Below are 21,347 nucleotides of genomic sequence, written 5' to 3' on the forward strand. Positions count from 1 at the left end.
TTATTACAAGTTGCAACAGGGAGATACTTCAGCACAGAACCAGAGAAAATGTCTAACTGGCTGTTGTTGGGGAATAATCATAATTAGTTGGTTACATAGGTAAATGTTTTAGATTCATCATATGTTTGTAAGTTACTTCTCATCAGAATGTTATTTTTGTATAATACTGTGGCGGGGTTGCAGTATCTGTTCTATGTCAAGACTAAGTTGCTTGGGCCGGAGAGAGGGGAGAGGTCAAGCGTGTATCTCCGGGCAGCCGAGCGGAAATGGAGGAAAACTCGCCTCCCTGCGGACCTGGCATCCTTTCACTCCCTCCTTTCTACATTTTCCTCCTCTGTCTCTGCTGCTAAAGCCACTTTCTACCACTCTAAATTCCAAGCATCTGCCTCTAACCCTAGGAAGCTCTTTGCCACCTTCTCCTCCCTCCTGAATCCTCCTCCCCCTCCCCCCCTCCTCCTCCCTCTCTGCAGATGACTTCGTCAACCATTTTGAAAAGGTCGACGACATCCGATCCTCGTTTGCTAAGTCAAACGACACCGCTGGTTCTCCTCACACTGCCCTACCCTCTTTCTCCCCTCTCTCTCCAGATGACATCTCGCGTCTTGTGACGGCCGGCCGCCCAACAACCTGCCCGCTTGACCCTATCCCCTCTCTTCTCCAGACCATTTCCGGTGACCTTCTCCCTTACCTCACCTCGCTCATCAACTCATCTCTGACCGCTGGCTACGTCCCTCCCGTCTTCAAGAGAGCGAGAGTTGCACCCCTTCTGAAAAAACCTACACTCGATCCCTCCGATGTCAACAACTACCGACCAGTATCCCTTCTTTCTTTTCTCTCCAAAACTATTGAACGTGCCGTCCTTGGCCAGCTCTCCCGCTATCTCTCTCAGAATGACCTTCTTGATCCAAATCAGTCAGGTTTCAAGACTAGTCATTCAACTGAGACGGCTCTTCTCTGTATCACGGAGGCACTCCGCACTGCTAAAGCTAACTCTCTCTCCTCTGCTCTCATCCTTCTAGACCTATCGGCTGCCTTCGATACTGTGAACCATCAGATCCTCCTCTCCACCCTCTCCGAGTTGGGCATCTCCGGCGCGGCCCATGCTTGGATTGCGTCCTACCTGACAGGTCGCTCCTACCAGGTGGCGTGGCGAGAATCTGTCTCCTCACCACGCGCTCTCACCACTGGTGTCCCCCAGGGCTCTGTTCTAGGCCCTCTCCTGTTCTCGCTATACACCAAGTCACTTGGCTCTGTCATAACCTCACATGGTCTCTCCTATCATTGCTATGCAGACGACACACAATTAATCTTCTCCTTTCCCCCCTCTGATGACCAGGTGGCGAATCGCATCTCTGCATGTCTGGCAGACATATCAGTGTGGATGACGGATCACCACCTCAAGCTGAACCTCGGCAAGACGGAGCTGCTCTTCCTCCCGGGGAAGGACTGCCCGTTCCATGATCTCGCCATCACGGTTGACAACTCCATCGTGTCCTCCTCCCAGAGCGCTAAGAACCTTGGCGTGATCCTGGACAACACCCTGTCGTTCTCAACTAACATCAAGGCGGTGGCCCGTTCCTGTAGGTTCATGCTCTACAACATCCGCAGAGTACGACCCTGCCTCACACAGGAAGCGGCGCAGGTCCTAATCCAGGCACTTGTCATCTCCCGTCTGGATTACTGCAACTCGCTGTTGGCTGGGCTCCCCGCCTGTGCCATTAAACCCCTACAACTCATCCAGAACGCCGCAGCCCGTCTGGTGTTCAACCTTCCCAAGTTCTCTCACGTCACCCCGCTCCTCCGCTCTCTCCACTGGCTTCCAGTTGAAGCTTGCATCCGCTACAAGACCATGGTGCTTGCCTACGGAGCTGTGAGGGGAACGGCACCTCAGTACCTCCAGGCTCTGATCAGGCCCTACACCCAAACAAGGGCACTGCGTTCATCCACCTCTGGCCTGCTCGCCTCCCTACCACTGAGGAAGTACAGTTCCCGCTCAGCCCAGTCAAAACTGTTCGCTGCTCTGGCCCCCCAATGGTGGAACAAACTCCCTCACGACGCCAGGACAGCGGAGTCAATCACCACCTTCCGGAGACACCTGAAACCCCACCTCTTTAAGGAATACCTAGGATAGGATAAAGTAATCCTTCTCACCCCCTTAAAAGACATAGATGCACTATTGTAAAGTGGCTGTTCCACTGGATGTCATAAGGTGAAAGCACCAATTTGTAAGTCGCTCTGGATAAGAGCGCCTGCTAAATGACTTAAATGTAAATGTATCTCTTGGCTCCACAATGTCTGTGTGCCAGTCAGTGTGTCTCTGTGATCTTGTCAAGATAGGATGGATTTGATATATGGCTGTTGATATGGAGGATTTGTTTATGGTTCTGAGTTTGAGAAAAGGAAACAGTTTAGGAGACAAAGCTGAACGATAAATTATGCCTATGCTGTCTGGATGTGTGTCTCTGCTATAAAGGATCTGTTGCCATGTGTAAGGGACTCAGATAATTCATTGATAGACACTGAATTGATCTGAGAGTCACAGGGTTGTAATAGAGCTCATATAATTAAAGATGGACTTTGTGATAACTAACTCTGACTTGTGTGGTTTGCTCTCATGATTTGGTAAATAGAGGAAAATTCCACGACACCGTATATCCTAATCAGCAGACAACTGTTCTGTAAACATCAGTCCCAGAGGCAAGTGGGAAGTCCAAACTAGTAAGTGACATTGCTACAGAATCACAGTGTTCAGACAATACAATAATAATCAGTGTGTCCTCGGTCCTTGCATCTCCAGTCTGGCATCAAACACTATCAACAGATGTGAGTTTAATCCATAACATACAGCATCGAGGCTAGTGACCATCAACTCAGATCACAAACAAAACACTGGAAATCGTGTATTACAGAAAGGGGAAATATATGAATATGCCGTAACACTTTACTTCACACCTAGTGTCATAACACATTATGACACGGTCATAACCATGTCATTCATTGTCATAACTTGTCATAATACTGTTACATATGTTTAGACCTGTTGTGACATATTATGAGAGAGAGTTGGCCTGAGGCCAAACCACGACCAACAACAATGGACACTCTATGAAACAAAAAGCATTCACTATATCATCCTGGAATATCCAAGGCCTGAGGTCATCTGCCTTTGGCCTGAAGAGCAGAAACCCGGACTTCACCAAAGAAATCGGTAACAGACATTGTCATCCTGCAAGAAACCTGGTATAGAGGAGACAGACCCACTGGTTGCCCTCTAGGTTACAGAGAGCTGGTAGTCCCATCCACCAAACTACCAGGTGTGAAACAGGGAAGGGACTCAGGGGGTATGCTAATTTGGTATAGAGCAGACCTAACTCACTCCATTAAATTAATCAAAACAGGAACATTCTACATTTGGCTAGAAATTCAAAAGGAAATTATCCTAACAGAGAAAAATGTCCTCCTGTGTGCTACCTATATCCCCCCACTAGAATCCCCATATTTTAATGAAGACAGCTTCTCCATCCTGGAGGGCGAAATCAATCATTTCCAGGCCCAGGGACATGTACTAGTCTGTGGCGACCTAAATGCCAGAACCGGACAAGAACCTGACACCCTCAGCACACAGGGGACAAACATCTGCCTGGAGGTGACAGCATCCCCTCCCACATATGCCCCCTAGGCACAACTATGACAACATAACCAACAAAAACGGGTCACAACTCCTGCAGCTCTGTCGCACGCTGGGTATGTACATAGTCAACGGTAGGCTTCGAGGGGACTCCTATGGTAGGTACACCTATAGCTCATCTCTTGGCAGTAGTACTGTAGACTACTTTATCACTGACCTCAACCCAGAATCTCTCAGAGCGTTCACAGTCAGCCCACTGACACCCCTATCAGACCACAGCAAAATCACAGTCTACTTAAACAGAGCAATACTCAATCATGAGGCATCAAAGCCAAAGGAACTGAGTAACATTAAGAAATGCTATAGATGGAAGGAATCCAGTTTGGAAACCTACCAAAAAACAATTAGGCAACAACAAATTCAATCCCTTTTAGACAATTTCCTGGGTAAAACGTTCCACTGTAATAGTGAAGGTGTAAACCTGGCAGTAGAAAATCTTAACAGTATATTTGACCTCTCAGCTTCCCTATCAAATCTAAAAATCTCAAATAGAAAACCGAAGAAAATTAACAATAATGACAAATGGTTTGATGAAGAATGCAAAAATCTAAGAAAGAAATTGAGAAACCTGTCCAACCAAAAACATAGAGACCCGGAAAACCTGAGTCTACGCCTTCACTATGGTGAATCACTAAAACAATACAGAAATACACTACGGAAAAAGAAGGAACAGCATGTCAGAAATCAGCTCAATGCAATTGAAAAATCCATAGACTATCCACTTCTGGGAAAATTGGAAAACACTAAACAAACACAAAGAATTATCTATCCAAAATGGAGATGTATGGGTAAACCACTTCTCCAATCTTTTTGGTTCTATAACAAAGAACAAAGAGCAAAAACATATACATGATCAAATACAGATCTTAGAATCAACTATTAAAGACTACCAGAACCCACTGGATTCTCCAATTACATTGAATGAGTTACAGGACAAAATAAAAACCCTTCAACCCAAAAAGGCCTGTGGTGTCGATGGTATCCTCAATGAAATGATCAAATATACAGACAACAAATTCCAATTGGCTATACTAAAACTCTTTAACATCATACTTAGCTCTGGCATCTTCCCCAATATTTGGAACCAAGGACTGATCACCCCAATCCACAAAAGTGGAGACAAATTTGACCCCAATAACTACCGTGGAATATGTGTCAACAGTAACCTTGGGAAAATCCTCTGCATTATTATTAACAGCAGACTCGTACATTTCCTCAATGAAAACAATGTACTGAGCAAATGTCAAATTGGCTTTTTACCAAATTACCGTACAACAGACCATGTATTCACACTGCACACCCTAATTGACAACCAAACAAACCAAAACAAAGGCAAAGTCTTCTCATGCTTTGTTGATTTCAAAAAAGCCTTCGACTCAATCTGGCATGAGGGTCTGCTATACAAACTGATGGAAAGTGGTGTTGGGGGTAAAACATACGACATTATAAAATCCATGTACACAAACAACAAGTGTGCGGTTAAAATTGGCAAAAAACACATTTCTTCACACAGGGTCGTGGGGTTAGACAGGGATGCAGCTTAAGCCCCACCCTCTTCAACATATATATCAACGAATTGGCACGGACACTAGAAAAGTCTGCAGCACCCGGCCTCCCCCTGCTAGAATCCGAAGTCAAATGTCTGCTGTTTGCTGATGATCTGGTGCTTCTGTCACCAACCAAGGAGGGCCTACAGCAGCACCTAGATCTTATGCACAGATTCTGTCAGACCTGGACCCTGACAGTAAATCTCAGTAAGACCAAAATAATGGTGTTCCAAAAAAGGTCCAGTCACCAGGACCACAAATACAAATTCCATCTAGACACTGTTGCCCTAGAGCACACAAAAAACTATACATACCTTGGCCTAAACATCAGCGCCACAGGTAACTTCCACAAAGCTGTGAACGATCTGAGAGACAAGGCAAGAAGGGCATTCTATGCCATCAAAAGAAACAAATTTCAACATACCAATTAGGATTTGGCTAAAAATACTTGAATCAGTCAGAGCCCATTGCCCTTTATGGTTGTGAGGTCTGGGGTCCGCTCACCAACCAAGACTTCACAAAATGGGACAAACACCAAATTGAGACTCTGCACGCAGAATTCTGCAAAAATATCCTCCGTGTACAACGTAAAACACCAAATAATGCATGCAGAGCAGAATTAGGCCGATACCCACTAATTATCAAAATCCAGAAAAGAGCCATTAAATTCTACAACCACCTAAAAGGAAGCGATTCACAAACCTTCCATAACAAAGCCATCACCTACAGAGAGATGAACCTGGAGAAGAGTCCCCTAAGCAAGCTGGTCCTGGGGCTCTGTTCACAAACACAAACACACCCTACAGAGCCCCAGGACAACAGCACAATTAGACCCAACCAAATCATGAGAAAACAAAAAGATAATTACTTAACACATTGGAAAGAATTAACAAAAAAACAGAGCAAACTAAAATGCTATTTGGCCCTACACAGAGAGTACACAGCGGCAGAATACCTGACCACTGTGACTGACCCAAAATTAAGGAAAGCTTTGACTATGTACAGACTCAGTGAGCATAGCCTTGCTATTGAGAAAGGCCGCCGTAGGCAGACATGGCTCTCAAGAGAAGACAGGCTATGTGCTCACTGCCCACAAAATGAGGTGGAAACTGAGCTGCACTTCCTAACCTCCTGCCCAATGTATGACCATAGAGAGACATATTTCCCCCAGATTACACAGATCCACAAAGAATTCGAAAACAAATCCAATTTTGAAAAACTCCCATATCTTTTGGGTGAAATTCCACAGTGTGCTATCACAGCAGCAATATTTGTGACCTGTTGCCACGAGAAAAGGGCAACCAGTGAAGAACAAACACCATTGTAAATACAACCCATATTTATGCTTATTCATTTTATCTTGTGTCCTTTAACTATTTGTACATTGTATATATATATATATATATATGACATTTGTAATGTCTTTACTGTTTTGAAACTTCTGTATGTGTAATGTTTACTGTTAATTTTTGTTGTTTTTCACTTTATATATATTCACTTTGTATGTAGTCTACCTCACTTGCTTTGGCAATGTTAACACATGTTTCCCATGCCAATAAAGCCCTTGAATTGAATTATGATATTTTATGGGTGGTTATGACACATACGAGTTTCAAAACCCACAAAACCGGCCACACAAGGCAAAACATTCCATTACACCATAGCCTATGTATCAACAGTATTGTTTTTAATCGACTATTTTAAATAATCATTGTAATTGCGCACAAAATGATGTCAGACATGCACTTACCCCAATGCTCTGTTTCTGATGACTGGGATGAATGCAAGAGCAGGAGCAGGACAAGACACCCTCTTTTTGACAGATGACTGATGTAAGGGCATGTATGTGATTGGCCTATCTGGCTGATGTGATTATGATGGTCATAATGCTTCTTGACAGTGTCAAAGTGTATTTTCTTAGTCCAAGTAAAGTGACACAGGATGGTCATAATTCTTTATGACAGTGTCATAAAGTGTATTTTCTACAAGTTGTTTAAAATATGATAGAGAGAAAGAGTGAGAGACCTGAACCTACATTTTAGACAATAGCACAGATTCAAAGAATGAAACATTATATTTACATGTTCATTGTTAGTTCAAATGAGTAATATCTAAATTCAAACAAATGTCAGTTCCTCAGAGTACTGTGACACTTTGGGAACTAAATATTACATTGAAATGTATGGAATTATCAGGAGCAGACCTGGGTACAAATACATGCGTCTTTATTTACATTTACATTTAAGTCATTTAGCAGACGCTCTTATCCAGAGCGACTTACAAATTGGTGCGTTCACCTTAAGACATCCAGTGGAACAGCCACTTTACAATAGTGCATCTAAATCTTTTAAGGGGGGGGGGTGAGAAGGATTACTTTATCCTATCCTAGGTATTCCTGAAAGAGGTGGGGTTTCAGGTGTCTCCGGAAGGTGGTGATTGACTCCGCTGTCCTGGCGTCGTGAGGGAGTTTGTTCCACCATTGGGGGGCCAGAGCAGCGAACAGTTTTGACTGGGCTGCGCGGGAACTGTACTTCCTCAGTGGTACTCCTCAGTTTATATTTGAAATACTGATCTTGTGTGAATGAGTATTATGTGGTCAAAATCCGCTACCTCTTAACATTTCCTACTATCTGAACTATTTTCAAATATTGTATCCAAACACATTCTTCCAAATACCCAAGGAACAAACCGAAAGTGGGTTCAAATGCAGAGTATTTAAATATTTATTGAAATACCCCACATTTGAATATGGGTCTGATTCTGAGACTTTTTGGTTGTAAGAACAATCCTCAATTCATATTTTTTTTCAGCTCATATGACTGAAATTCATCCAAAGTTAACTTGCAATTCAATTTACAAGTTAAGTTTCAGCAAACCCTTTATTTAACCTTTTTGGGATATGGGGCAGAATTTTCACTTTTGGATGAATAGCGTGCACAGAGTGAACTGCCTCCTACTCTGTCCCAGATGCTATTATATGCATATTATTATTAGTATTGGATAGAACACTCTGAAGTTTCTAGAACTGTTTGAATGATGTCTGTGAGTAACAGAACTCATATGGCAGGCGAAAACCTGAGAAAAATCCAACCAGGAAGCGGGACATCTGAGGTTTGTCGTTTTTCAAAGCTTAGCCTACCAAATACACATTGAGATATGGATGAGGTTGCACTTCCTAGGGCTTCCACTAGATGTCAACAGTCTTTGGAAACTGGTTTGAGGATTCTACTATAAAGGAGGGGCTCATGAGACCTTTGAGTCAGTGGTCTGGAAGAGAGCTTTGGTCTCATGATGCACGCTCCCGACAGAGTTACTTCTCGTTCCATTGCTTTTCTGAAGACAAAGGAATTCTCCGGTTGGAACATTATTGATGTTTTATGTTAAACACATCCTAAAGATTGATTCCATACATCGTTTGACATGTTTCTAAAGGACTGTAACGGAACTTTGAGTTTGTCTGGATGAAGTGCCTGTGCCTCATGAAGATGGATTACTGGGCTGAACACGCTAACAAGTGGCTATTTGGACATAAATGGAACAAATCAGTCATTTGTCAAACTGGGATTCCTGGGAGTGCCTTCTGATGAAGATCAAAGGTAAGTGAATATTTATGGTGTTGTTTCTAACTTTGTTGATTCCCAAATGGCGGATATTCCTCTGGCTGTTTTGGGTTCTGAGCGCCGTTCTCAGATTGTTTTTTCCGTAAAGTGTTTTTGAAATCTGACAGCGGTTGCATTAAGGAGGAGTCGCTTTAATTCTGTGAATAACACTTGTATCTTTTATCAATGTTTATTATGAGTATTTCTGCAAAAATCACCGGATGTTTTGGAATCAAAACAATACTGCACGTAAGGCCCCAATTTAAACTGAGATTTTTGGATACAAATATGCACGTCGAACAAAACATATATGCATTGTATAACATGAAGTCCTATGAGTGTCATCCGATGAAGATCAAAGGTTAGTTGTTAATTTTATCTATATTTCTGCTTTTTGTGACTCCTATCTTTGGCTGGAAAAATGGCTGTGTGTTTGTGACTTGGCTCTGACCTAACATAATCATATGTTGTGCTTTAGCTGTAAAGCATTTTTGAAATCGGACACGATGGGTAGATTAGTCTGCACAAACAAGATGTTTCTTTCATTTGCTGTATTGGACTTGTTAATGTGTGAAAGTTACATATTTCAAAAAAATAATTTTTGAATTTCGCGCGCTGCCCTTTCAGCGGAATGTTGTCGAGCTTGCGCTAGAAAGGTTAAGGACTTGACAAATAAAAACAGTGTAGAGTGATGTTTGGTATGGTCAGTGATATCTGGGACCCTTGGGACGTCCCTACCATAACTCCTAACCTTAACCTCGACCCTATTCCTTAACCTGAACTTCTATGGGGTAAGGAAGTCCCAAGGATCCCGGATAACAAATATTTGGTGTCCAGTACACCGATACAGACAGAAAGTGGTAAATATGATTCAAGGACAGAGAAGTAAAGCACAAAATAATGTTTGTCAATTTTGTTCTACATTCATCTTTTGAACTGTCATTGTAATTCAATGTAATTCTGCATTTTAATCTTTTGAAAGTTCAGAGCTTAATTTATGTAAACTACCATGAGCAAAATATATAAATTAGCTAAATGTTTTAATGCTATCCTCTGAAAATACAATGTACATCTCACTGTATGTTTGTAGTGAAATAAATGCAATATTATAATGTATGTATCTGTTAACTTATTAGGGCTGAAATCCCATTAATGGGATCAATATGACAGCCAGTGAAAGTGCAGGGCGCCAAATTCAAAACAGAAATCTCAATTAAAATTCCTCAAACGTACATGTATCTTATACCATTTTAAAGGTAATCTTGTTAATCCCACCACAGTGTCCGATTTCAAATAGGCTTTACAGCGAAAGCACCACAAACGATTATGTTAGGTCAGACCCAAGTCACAAAAACACACAGCCATTTTTCCAGCCAAAGAGTGGAGACACAAAAAGCATAGAGAGAGAATGAATCACTAACCTTTGAAGATCATCATCAGATGACACTCATAGGACTTCATGTATGTTTTGTTCGGTAAAGTTCATATTTATATTAAAATATCTCAGTATAGATTGGGCGTGTTATGTTCAATAGTTCCAAAAACATCCGGTCAATTTGCAGAGCCACATCAATTTACAGAAATACTCATCATAAATGTTGATGAAAACACAAGTGTTATACATGGAATTAAAGATATACTTCTCCTTAACTTTTTATGGCTGCAGGGGCAGTATTGAGTAGCTTGGATGAAAATGTGCCCATATCAAACAGCCTGCCATAGTTGCTAATATTAGCATATTATTGTTAGTATTGGACAGAAAACATTGAAGTTTAAAACTGTTTGAATGATGTCTGAGTATAACAGAACTCATATTGGCAGGCAAAATCCTGAGTTGAAATCAAAACAGGAAGTCAGAAATCTGAGCTTGTATGTATTCAGAGTCCCCAATGAAATCCCATTGAGATATGAATGATGTTGCACTGCCTAGGAGTTCCACTATGTCAACCATCAATAGAAATTATAATGAGGCTTCTATGTTGTTGTGGGAGTGAATGAGAGCAGAATATATCAGCTGTCCATCAAACAGCCATTTTGTAATCACACTTTTTCCTCATGGTAGTCACTTGTGTTCCATTGCTCACGAAGACAAGAATACTCCGGTTAGAACTTTATTGATGCTATATGTTCAAAACATCCTAATGATTGATTCTGTACTTAGTTTGAAATGTTTCTTCGACCGGTAATATCACTTTGAAGTTTTTGTCCGATTTAACGCTGACCAGAATTAGGGTTTGGATATGTATACCTCAAACAAAAGAAGGTGTTTGGACATTAATGGACATTTTCGAACAAAACAAACATTTGTTGTGGACCTGGGATTCCTGGAGTGCTTTCTGATGTAGATCAAAGGTTAGGGAATATTTATCATGTAATTTCTTGTTTATGTTGACGCCATCCTTGTGGCTGTGGTGTTTTTAATACGACCGCTGTCAGATTTCAAAAAAGCTTTACGGAAAAAGCAAACTATGCTATAGTCGGAGAACGGCGCTCAGAGAACAAATACATATCCGCTATGTTGGAGTCACCAGAAGTCAGAAATAACATTATAAATACTCACCTTTGATCAGAATGCACTCCCAGGAATCCCAGTTCCACAATAAATGTTTGATTTGTTAGATAATGTCCATCATTTATGTCCAGACAGCTACTTTTGTTAGAGCGTTTGGTAAACAAATCAAAACTCACGGAGCGCGTTCACTAGATGCAGTCAAAAAGTTCTGTTACAGACCGTAGAAACTTGTCAAACGATGTATGGAATCAATCTTTAGGATGTTTTAAACATAAATCTTCAAAAATATTCCAACCGGAGAATTCCTTTGTCTTCAGAAAAGCAAAGGAACGGGAGATACCTCTCATGTGAAATGCGTGTGACTGCTGCCAGACCTCTGACTCAAACAGCTCTCATTCGGCCCCACTTCACAGTAGAAGCATCAAACAGGTTTCTAAAGATGGTTGACATCTAGTGGAAGCCTTAGGAAGTGCAAGATACCCAATATCCCACTGTATCTTCTATAGGGGCTGAGTTGAAAATCGACCAACCTCAGATTTCCCACTTCTTGGTTGGATTTTTTCTCAGATTTTTGCCTACTATTCTGAGTTCTGTTTTACTCACAGACATCATTCAAACAGCTTTAGAAACTTCAGAGTGTTCTATCCAAATACACGAATAATATGCATATATTAGCATCTGGGACTGAGGAGCAGGCAGTTTACTCTGGGCACCTTATTCATCCAAGCTACTCAATACTGCCCCCCAGCCATAAGTTTTAAACAACTTTTGTCTGTCACCTTTAAACAATGTACATTTCTTAGTCACAACATAGCAAATATTAAGAGAGAAGCATAAATAATAAAGAGCATTACCTTGTGCAGACTTATGTTGACTTGACACTTTGGAATTTGAAGTTTAGACAGAGATCAGTCTTTGTGCATTTGCATTGAGCAGTGAACTAATTGTTGGTGCTTATTAACAAGAAAAATCAAGTGTTTGCCTCAGGAAATCCACACAAGAGAAAAGGTACAGAGGTGAAAAAAATAGATAAAAAAGGTGAGATGACTGTACAAGGATAAGGTGCGACAGATAATGTTACAGGGAGACTCCAGTAGACTCCAGTACAAGGACAAGGTGCAACAGATGTCACAGGGAGAGTGCCTGGATGAGCTTTAAGAATATGGCAAATGCCTCCTTCAAAGCGAGGCAGCGTATTTATCCCTGCCCAGATGAGGGTGTGCCTCTCTACAGTCAATTATTAAACAAGTTCTTCACCCGCTTTGAAGCAGGGGGCGGCCTGCTTGTAGGGGGTGGGTCCCAAAGACCCTCCCCATTATTAAGGGGACCTTAAGATTCAGATGTTTTGCTGCAGGCCTTATAATAATATACTGTTGCTATGTGTCTAAAAACTCTGCCACAATATGTTGCACAAGCGATCTATATGTCTTTGTGGTTAAGCCCTGGCTGTTGTGAGAGTGGGTTTGCAGGTTGGTCTGAGTCACCGAAACTAGATAAAAAGTAACCACTGACTGGTTGACATTTTGATCTTGTGTGACAGAGGACAATTCTAAGAAATTCAGAGAAGCTACTGTACTAGGTTGCCTTATAAGGTAACCTCAGCTTATTGATGCATACATACATTGACGTAGGTGATCAGACCACTAGGGAGTGATCACATGTATAAAATCAGCTGTGCCCTTAGGTGGGGTGCAGAACTTACCCAGATAATCAACAACAGAACACGACAAAATACAAAAATAATAAAGTGACATAACAAACCGAAACAGTTCCGTGTGGAAGACAGAAAATAACCACCCACGAAACACAATAGAACACAGGCTACCTAAATATGGTTCTCAATCAGGGACAACGATAGACAGCTGCCTCTGATTGAGAACCATATCAGGCCAAACACAGAAATAGAAAATATAGAAAAACGAACATAGACTGCCCACCCCAACTCACGCCCTGACCATACTAAAATAAAGACAAAACAAAGGAATAAAGGTCAGAACGTGACACTTGGTGTTTTCTTCAGGAAGGCAGCAACAGCTTTTTCCAAAATTTTTGAGAGGAATGGAAGATTCTATATAGGCCGATAGTTTTTTATATTTTCTGGGTGAAGGTTTGGCTTTTTTAAGAGAGGCTTTATTACCACCACTTTTAGTGAGTTTGGTACACATCCGGTGGATAGAGAGCCGTTTATTATGTTCAACATAGGAGGGCCAAGCACAGGAAGCAGCTCTTTCAGCAGTTTTGTTGGAATAAGGTCCAGTATGCAGCTTGAAGGTTTAGAGGCCATGATTATTTTCATCATTGTTTCAAGAGATATAGTACTAAAACACTTGAGTGTCGCTCTTGATCCTTGGTCCTGGCAGAGTTGTGCAGAATCAGGACAACTGAGCTTTGGAGGAATACGCAGATTTAAAGAGGAGTCCGTAATTTGCTTTCTAATAATCATGATCTTTTCCTCAAAGAAGTTCATGAATGTATTATTGCTGAAGTGAAAGCCATCCTCACTTGGGGAATGCTGCTTTTTAGTTAGCTTTGCGACAGTATCCCCCAATTTTTTTTCGTATTGTTCTTATTTTCCTCAATTAAGTTGGAAAAATAGGATGATCGAGCAGTAGTGAGGGCTCTTCGATACTGCACGGTACTGTCTTTCCAAGCTAGTTGGAAGACTTCCAGTTTGGTGTGGCGCCATTTCCGTTCCAATTTTCTGGACGCTTGCTTTAGAGCTCGGGTATTTTCTGTATACCAGGGAGCTAGTTTCTTATGACAAATGTTTTTTGTTTTTAGGGGTGCAACTGTATTGCGCCCCTAAAAGGTTCAATTGAGTTCCTCAGTTACGTGTTTAACTGATTGTTGTCCTCTGACGTCCTTGGGTAGGCAGAGGAAGTCTGGAAGGGCATGAAGGAATCTTTGTGTTGTCTGAGAATTTTTAACACGACTTTTGATGCTCCTTGGTTGGGGTCTGAGCAGATTATTTGTTGCGATTGCACACGTAATAAACTGGTGGTCCAATAGTCCAGGATTATGAGGAAAAACATTAAGATCCACAACATTTATTCCATGGGACAAAACTAGGTCCAGAGTATGACTGTGACAGTGAGTAGGTCCAGAGACATGTTGGATAAAACGCACTGAGTCGATGATGACTACGAAAGCCCTTTGGAGTGGGTCTGTGGACTTTTCCATGTGAATATTAAAGTCACCAAAAATTTGAATATTATCTGCTATGACTACAAGGTCCGATAGGTATTCAGGGAACTCAGTGAGGAACGCTGTATATGGCCCAGGAGGCCTGTAAACAGTAGTTATAAAAAGTGATTGAGTAGGCTGCATAGATTTCATGACTAGAAGCTCAAATGATGAAAATTCAAATTTTATTTCGTAAATGTTAGCAACACCTCCGCCTTTGCAGGATGCGCGGGGTATATGGTCACTAGTGTAACCAGGAGGTGAGGCCTCATTTAACACAGTCAATTCATCAGGCTTAAGCCATGTTTCAGTCAGGCCAGTCACATCAAGGTTATGATCAGTTCATTGACTATAACTGCCTTGGTGAGGGATCTAACATTAAGTAGCCCTATTTTGAGATGTGAGGTATCACGATCTCTTTCAATAATGGCAGGAATGGAGGAGGTCTTTATTCTAGTGAGATTGCTAAGGCGAACACCTCCATGTTTAGTTTTTTCCAACCTAGGTCGAGGCACAGACACGGTCTCAATGGGGATAGCTGAGCTAACTACACTGACTGTGCTAGTGGCAGACTCACATCCCAGAAAAGCCCCTCAATCCCTAACAGGTACCATATACCCACACATGTATAAATTAGTAATGTACAGCAAACTTGTACACATTGTAAAATAGAAAATAGAAAAAAGTATTCAGAACGTGACCTACCCCTTGCATCACATTTTCATACTGTGGAGACCTGACGTTCAAGATCTCCCTCTATTTGCAAGCGGGCCAATCACAACACGCCTTATTGTCATCAGAGTTGAACCAACCAATAAGAATGCTTGAACATTAAATACACCTTTTTTTAGAGGCAAGTGGAAACATAACCAACCCTGTTACGTAGGCAAACCTGGACAAGGTGTTCGGGCTTCCCTGAGCAAATCATCAGTAACAGGGCCATCGGGGCAACCCAGGAATGTGTACTGGACAAATAATTGTTGATGAACCTCTGCTTGACTCTGACATGGTGCTGTCCATTGATGGTTCTGAAAATATAGATCAAAGTACAGGTAAAAAAAACATGTAGGATTTGCTGTAGTAGATGTGGAAAATGATATTGAGATTATACAGCCCCTACCAGAACATTTATTAGCACAACAAGCAGATTTATTAGCTCTGAAAACAGCTTGTGAACTGGGGGAAGGGAAGACACTTACTGTTTATTCAGACTCAGCATATACTGTTGGGGTTTGTTTGTCATGGTGTGGGGTTTTGGAGAACAAGAGGGTTTACTGACACCACAGGAACATCTATTAACTTCTTTGGGGTAGGGGGCAGTATTGTCACATCCGGATGAAAAGCGTGCCCAGAGTAATCTGCCTGCTACTCAGGCCCAGATGCTAGGATATGCATATTATTGGTAGCTTTGGATAGAAAACACACTGAAGTGTGTCTGTTAGCGTAACAAAACTCATATGGCAGGCAAAAACTTGAGGAATAGTCCAACCAGGAAGTGAGAAATCTGAAGTTTGTTGTTTTTCAAGTCTTAGCCTATCGAATATACAGTGTCTGTGGGGTCATATTGCACTTCCTAAGGCTTCCACTAGATGTCAACAGTGTTTAGAACCTTGTTCGATGCTTCTACTATAAAGGAGGGGGTAATGGGAGCTGAATGAGTCAGTGGTCTGCCATAGTGCCATGAGCTGGTGACGCGCTTTCACATGAAAGTTAGCTTGCGTTCCATTGCAATTCTACAGACAAAGGAATTCTCCGGTTGGAACATTATTATAAGATTTATGATAAAAACATCATAAAGATTGATTCTATACATTGTCTCACATGTTTCTACGAACTGTAATATGACTTTTCTTCTGAACTTTCGCCTGGACCTGCCTGCGTGTCGTGAGTTTGGATTTGTGAACTGAATGTCCTAACAAAGGGAGTTATTTTGACATAAATGATGGACTTTATCGAACAAATCAAACATTTATTGTGGAGCTGAGATTCCTGGGAGTGCATTCTGATGAAGATCATCAAAGGGAAGTGAATATTTATAATGCTGTTTCTGACTTCTGTTGACTCCAACATGGCAGATATCTGCATGGCTCTTGATTTGTTGTCTGAGCGCTGTACTCAGATTATTGTATGGTTTGCTTTTTCCGTGAAGTTGTTTTGAAATCTGACACAGCGGTTGCATGTGTCACATATGCTAGTATTGGTAACAGCATAGCTGATGAGGCAGCCAAATTGGCTGCTTTCCGTTGTCACACACATGCATTCTATTTGTGTCATCTGAAACTAATGATCTTGAGAAACAACAGCAGGCTGATATTCTCAATCACCAAGTGTGGAGGGAGAGAGGGTGTGCTCTTTGTCCTAGGTCTGGCTTATGGCTGCATCTTTTGTCTGACTTGCCCTGTTTACCATCAACCATGATCTCTACTATTTGCCGATTGGCTCATGGAGTGGGCCATTCATCAAGGGGGGATATGAAGGAGAAGATTTCGGCCCAATGGTTTTGCCCGGATTTGAATCAGCACGTAAAACAGTTAATTTACCGTTGCGCGACATGTTTGTTATATAACAGACAAGGGAACTCCACTCCAACCAGGGAAGTTCCCCACTCCAAAAGGACCTTTTGTCCACCTTGCTATGAATTTCATAGACATGGTAGAGTGAAAACAAAGAAAGAGATACTGCCTGGTGATAATTAACAGGTTCACCAGGTGGGTGGAAACATTTCTCACTACCAATTGTGTTGCGCGAACAGTTGCAAAATTGCTAGTCAGGGAAATCATAACCAGGTTCGGAGTGCTTGAGGTTTTGTCTGCAGACAATGGCACCCATCTCATAGGAGATGTGGTTGCCCAAGTGGCCAAAATGATGGGTGTTAACCAGAAGTTGTGTCCATCTATCAGCCGGGGAGTAACAGGAGTTACTGAGAGGGCTAATCAGACCCTGAAAGGCTCCCTTGCCAAACTATTCCATTCCACAGGAATTGTCCTTATGAAAATGCGCAGCAGCCTTAACAAAGGTATTGGGTGTACACCTTATGAAATGTTAACAAGACGACCAATGAACACCCCAGGGGTGAGACCTATGACTGACCGACAGACATAACTGAGGCACAGTGTGATCACATTGAGTACATGAAAGAATGAACTTATATTGTCAGTTTTCTCCACTCTCACACTAGGAAAGCAGCAGAACCAATCTCAGGTAAAGGATCCAGATGCTCTGACCATCTGCGTAGGAGACTGGGTGGAACTACGAGTCTATAAAATAAAATGGAACCAGCCAAGATGGATGGGACCCTTCCAGGTGACCATGGCAACACCGACTTCAATCCGGGTAGCAGAGAGGTCCTGCTGGCATCATCTCTCCCACTGCAAGCATCTCCCAAAGTGGAAGCCATGGATGAGCGACTGGACAGAAGCAGAGGGCCCAGACCAAAAGGCCAGAAAGAAAGATGAAAAAGAAGGCTCTAGCCAAAGTGCAGAAGAAGGAGACATCATTTCACACTCACACTGAGGTTCTGTAACTAGGAGGCAGAGACTACACCGGGTCTGGTGGTTTGTTTTCCTCATCGTCCTTTCCATGGGTCTCCTTGTTGGCGCAGCCACAGGTCCCCCTGGGTGATCTGAGGAAAACAACAAATGGATACAAATGGTGAGAAAAAATGGAAATCAGAGTAAGAGGCCAGGAACCCAGGTTTTAGTGTTTAGAAAGCCTACATCAACCACTGAACTGTTCGGGAGTCAGGTTGAGCCTATGAGAAGGACGGAGTTTGAATGTGGGTTTTTATACTTTATGCAGAGAGGTAATGAGAAACAACCCACTAGGCGAAGGAAGACCACAGGACTGTCCTTTGGGAGAAGAACTGAGAGGTTAGCCGGGGAACATGGGACACATGTATGTTGGGGTGGTCACAAGAAGGGAGCAAACTTACCTAATGTGGTAGAAGGAAGCAGGCAGATCCCTCTATGGCCTAGAACTCGCCTCGGGAGAGGTGAGTCAGTCTTCACGGTAAGAACCACCCACTCTGTAAAGTGTAATTATCCCAGCAGGCACCCGTGGATAGAATTGTTAGGAAATGGAGGCTTGAGCATCAATCCCATACTGACCTCCCTAAGTCCGAAATCAACCCCTGCTCTGTGTCTTTGTTCCAGGGTGTGTTGAGGGGTGGTGTCCCGTCCTCCCAGGCCATAGTGCACTAGCAGATAGGGTCAAAGTAGTGGAATGGGGCAGTGTGTTTTTAATGAGTGTAGGTGGTGGTGTCTAGGGCTATATTTCACTTTCTTAGAGGAAGAGGACTAATGAAGGTAATAATATTTTTAAAATAACAACGCACCGTGCAATGATTTCCAAGATTTTACTGAGTTATAGTTCATATGAGGAAATCAGTCAATTGAAATAAATAAATTAGGCCATAATCTATGGATTTCACATGACTGGGGATACAGACATGCATCTGTTGGTCACAGATACCTTTTTTTTATTCCATGGGGTGGATCAGAGAACCAATCAGTATCTGTTGTGTGGTTATAGTTGAAAGAGAATAAATGGTATCAAAAAGCTGTATGCAAGCAACCTATTCCAGAGATGTCTGTCACCAGTCTGTAGCCCTGATTATCTATCACCTGCTCCGAAGGGCCCGTGGGTTCGATGATAAAGAGTCAGGTTACAGTCAAATTCATTTCTGTAGTTTAATCTTTCCAAGTAGCAGCTATCAGAATTTCTTGTATTTATTTTCTATTGTGAGTTGGCCAAGTAGTGCAGGGGAACATCCTGACTGGATTTGTATTTACTGTTATTGTGAGTTGGCCAAGTAGTGCAGGGGAACATCCTGACTGGACTTGTATTTACTGTTATTGTGAGTTGGCCAAGTAGTGCAGGGGAACATCCTGACTGGACTTGTATTTACTGTTATTGTGAGTTGGCCAAGTAGTGCAGGGGAACATCCTGACTGGACTTGTATTTACTGTTATTGTGAGTTGGCCAAGTAGTGCAGGGGAACATCCTGACTGGACTTGTATTTACTGTTATTGTGAGTTGGCCAAGTAGTGCAGGGGAACATCCTGACTGGACTTGTATTTACTGTTATTGTGAGTTGGCCAAGTAGTGCAGGGGAACATCCTGACTGGATTTGTATTTGGGTGAATTTCAATATTATTAAATCATTCTGTTAAAATGTTGTAAGATATAATAATTAAAGAATGTGCGGTCTAGGACTATGGTTAACAAAGAAGTGGATGCACTAGCTTTGTGTGTGTGTGTGTGTGTGTGTGTGTGTGTTTGCGTGTGTGTTTTCACTCCAGGTCAATGGGTGGCAGTAACATTCACTAGATTAACTCAACTACAGTAACTGAAGAAGCCGCATTAATAAACACATTCTCAATCAAGGAAGTCACACAATAAGAGCTGTTAATCTTGCGTTTATGGTCATGTCGCAGCAGTGTGTAGGAAGGAGGTGAGTAGTAGATTTGTGCAGCACAGAGGGATAGGCCAACTAGTGATTTATGCTTCAGTAAGGTTGTCTTAGTGTTCATATCAATGGTTATCAACTGTACCACAGAATTGAAACGTAAATCACAGAAAATAGATGTTGTGGTGGCAGCTGCAGAGATGTATTTGGCTATACGAAATTTGACTTCAGAAGAGTTCCAGGGTGTGTTGAGGGGTGGTGTCCCGTCCTCCCAGGCCGTTGGCATGGTGCACTAGCAGATCGGGTCAAAGTAGTGCAATGGGGCAGTGTGTTTTTCATGAGTGTAGGTGGTGGTGTCTCGGGCTATATTTCACTTTCTTAGAGGAAGAGGACTAATGAAGGTAATAATATTTTTTAAATAACAACGCACCGTGCAATGATTTCCAAGATTTTACTGAGTTATAGTTCATATAAGGAAATCAGTCAATTGAAATAAATAAATTAGGCCATAATCTATGGATTTCACATGACTGGGGATACAGACATGCATGTGTTGGTCACAGATACCTTTTTTTTTTAAAGCCATGGGCGTGGATCAGAGAACCAATCTGTTGTGACCACAATTTGCCTCATGCAGCACAACACATCTCATTCGCATCGAGTTGATCAGGATGTTGATTGTGGCCTGTGGAATGTTGTCCAACTCCTCTTCAATGGCTGTGTGAAGTTCAGCTTCCAGGAATTGTGTACTGATCCTTGTGATATGGGTCCGTGCAGTGTGATGCTGTGATGATTGTGATGATGAGGTGATGGCAGCAGATGAATGGCATGGTAATACACTGGTGGAAAACCTACCCAATTGACATACTTGAGTAAAAGTAAAGATACCTTAATAGAAAATGACTCAAGTTAGAGTGAGTCACCCAGTAAAATACTACTTGAGTAAAAGTTTTTAAAAGTATTTGGTTTTAAATATACTTAAGAATCCAAAGTAAATTTAATTTAATTGCTAAGTACAAATTATTTCAAATTTCTTATAATAAGCATACGGCACCGTTAGTGTTATTTTAATTTCCTGGAAAGCCAGGGGCACACTCCAACACTCAGACATCATTTACAAATGAAGTGTGTTTAATAAGTCCGCCAGATCAGAGCAGTAGGGAGGACTAGGGAGGTTCTCTTGATAAGCGTGTGAATTGGACCCCTTTCCTGTCCTGCTAAGCATTCAAAATGTAACGAGTACTTTTGGGTGTCAGGGAAAATGTATGGAGTAAAAAGTAAATTTCTTTAGAAATGTAGTTAAGTAAAAATATAAATAGTAAAGTACAGATACCCCCCCAAAACTACTTAAGTAATACTTTAAAGTACTTTTACTTAAGTACTTTACACCAGTGCGACAATGGTCCTCAGG

The 21,347-nt window shown here is 41.9% G+C and overlaps 1 protein-coding gene across 1 annotated transcript in view; it reads right to left on the reverse strand.

The window, feature by feature from the left end:
* Window positions 1–13,015, reverse strand: part of LOC115125015 (cytidine monophosphate-N-acetylneuraminic acid hydroxylase-like) — a 33,126-nt gene extending 20,111 nt beyond the window's left edge. The window contains exon 1 of the mRNA XM_065021422.1: window positions 12,201–13,015. The gene's annotated coding sequence lies outside the window, so the exon portion shown is untranslated. The remainder of the gene's footprint in view (window positions 1–12,200) is intronic.
* Window positions 13,016–21,347: the final 8,332 nt, after the last annotated feature.

The sequence above is a fragment of the Oncorhynchus nerka genome, linkage group LG8 (assembly GCF_034236695.1).
Source record: "Oncorhynchus nerka isolate Pitt River linkage group LG8, Oner_Uvic_2.0, whole genome shotgun sequence".
Classification (NCBI taxonomy): Eukaryota; Metazoa; Chordata; class Actinopteri; order Salmoniformes; family Salmonidae; genus Oncorhynchus; species Oncorhynchus nerka.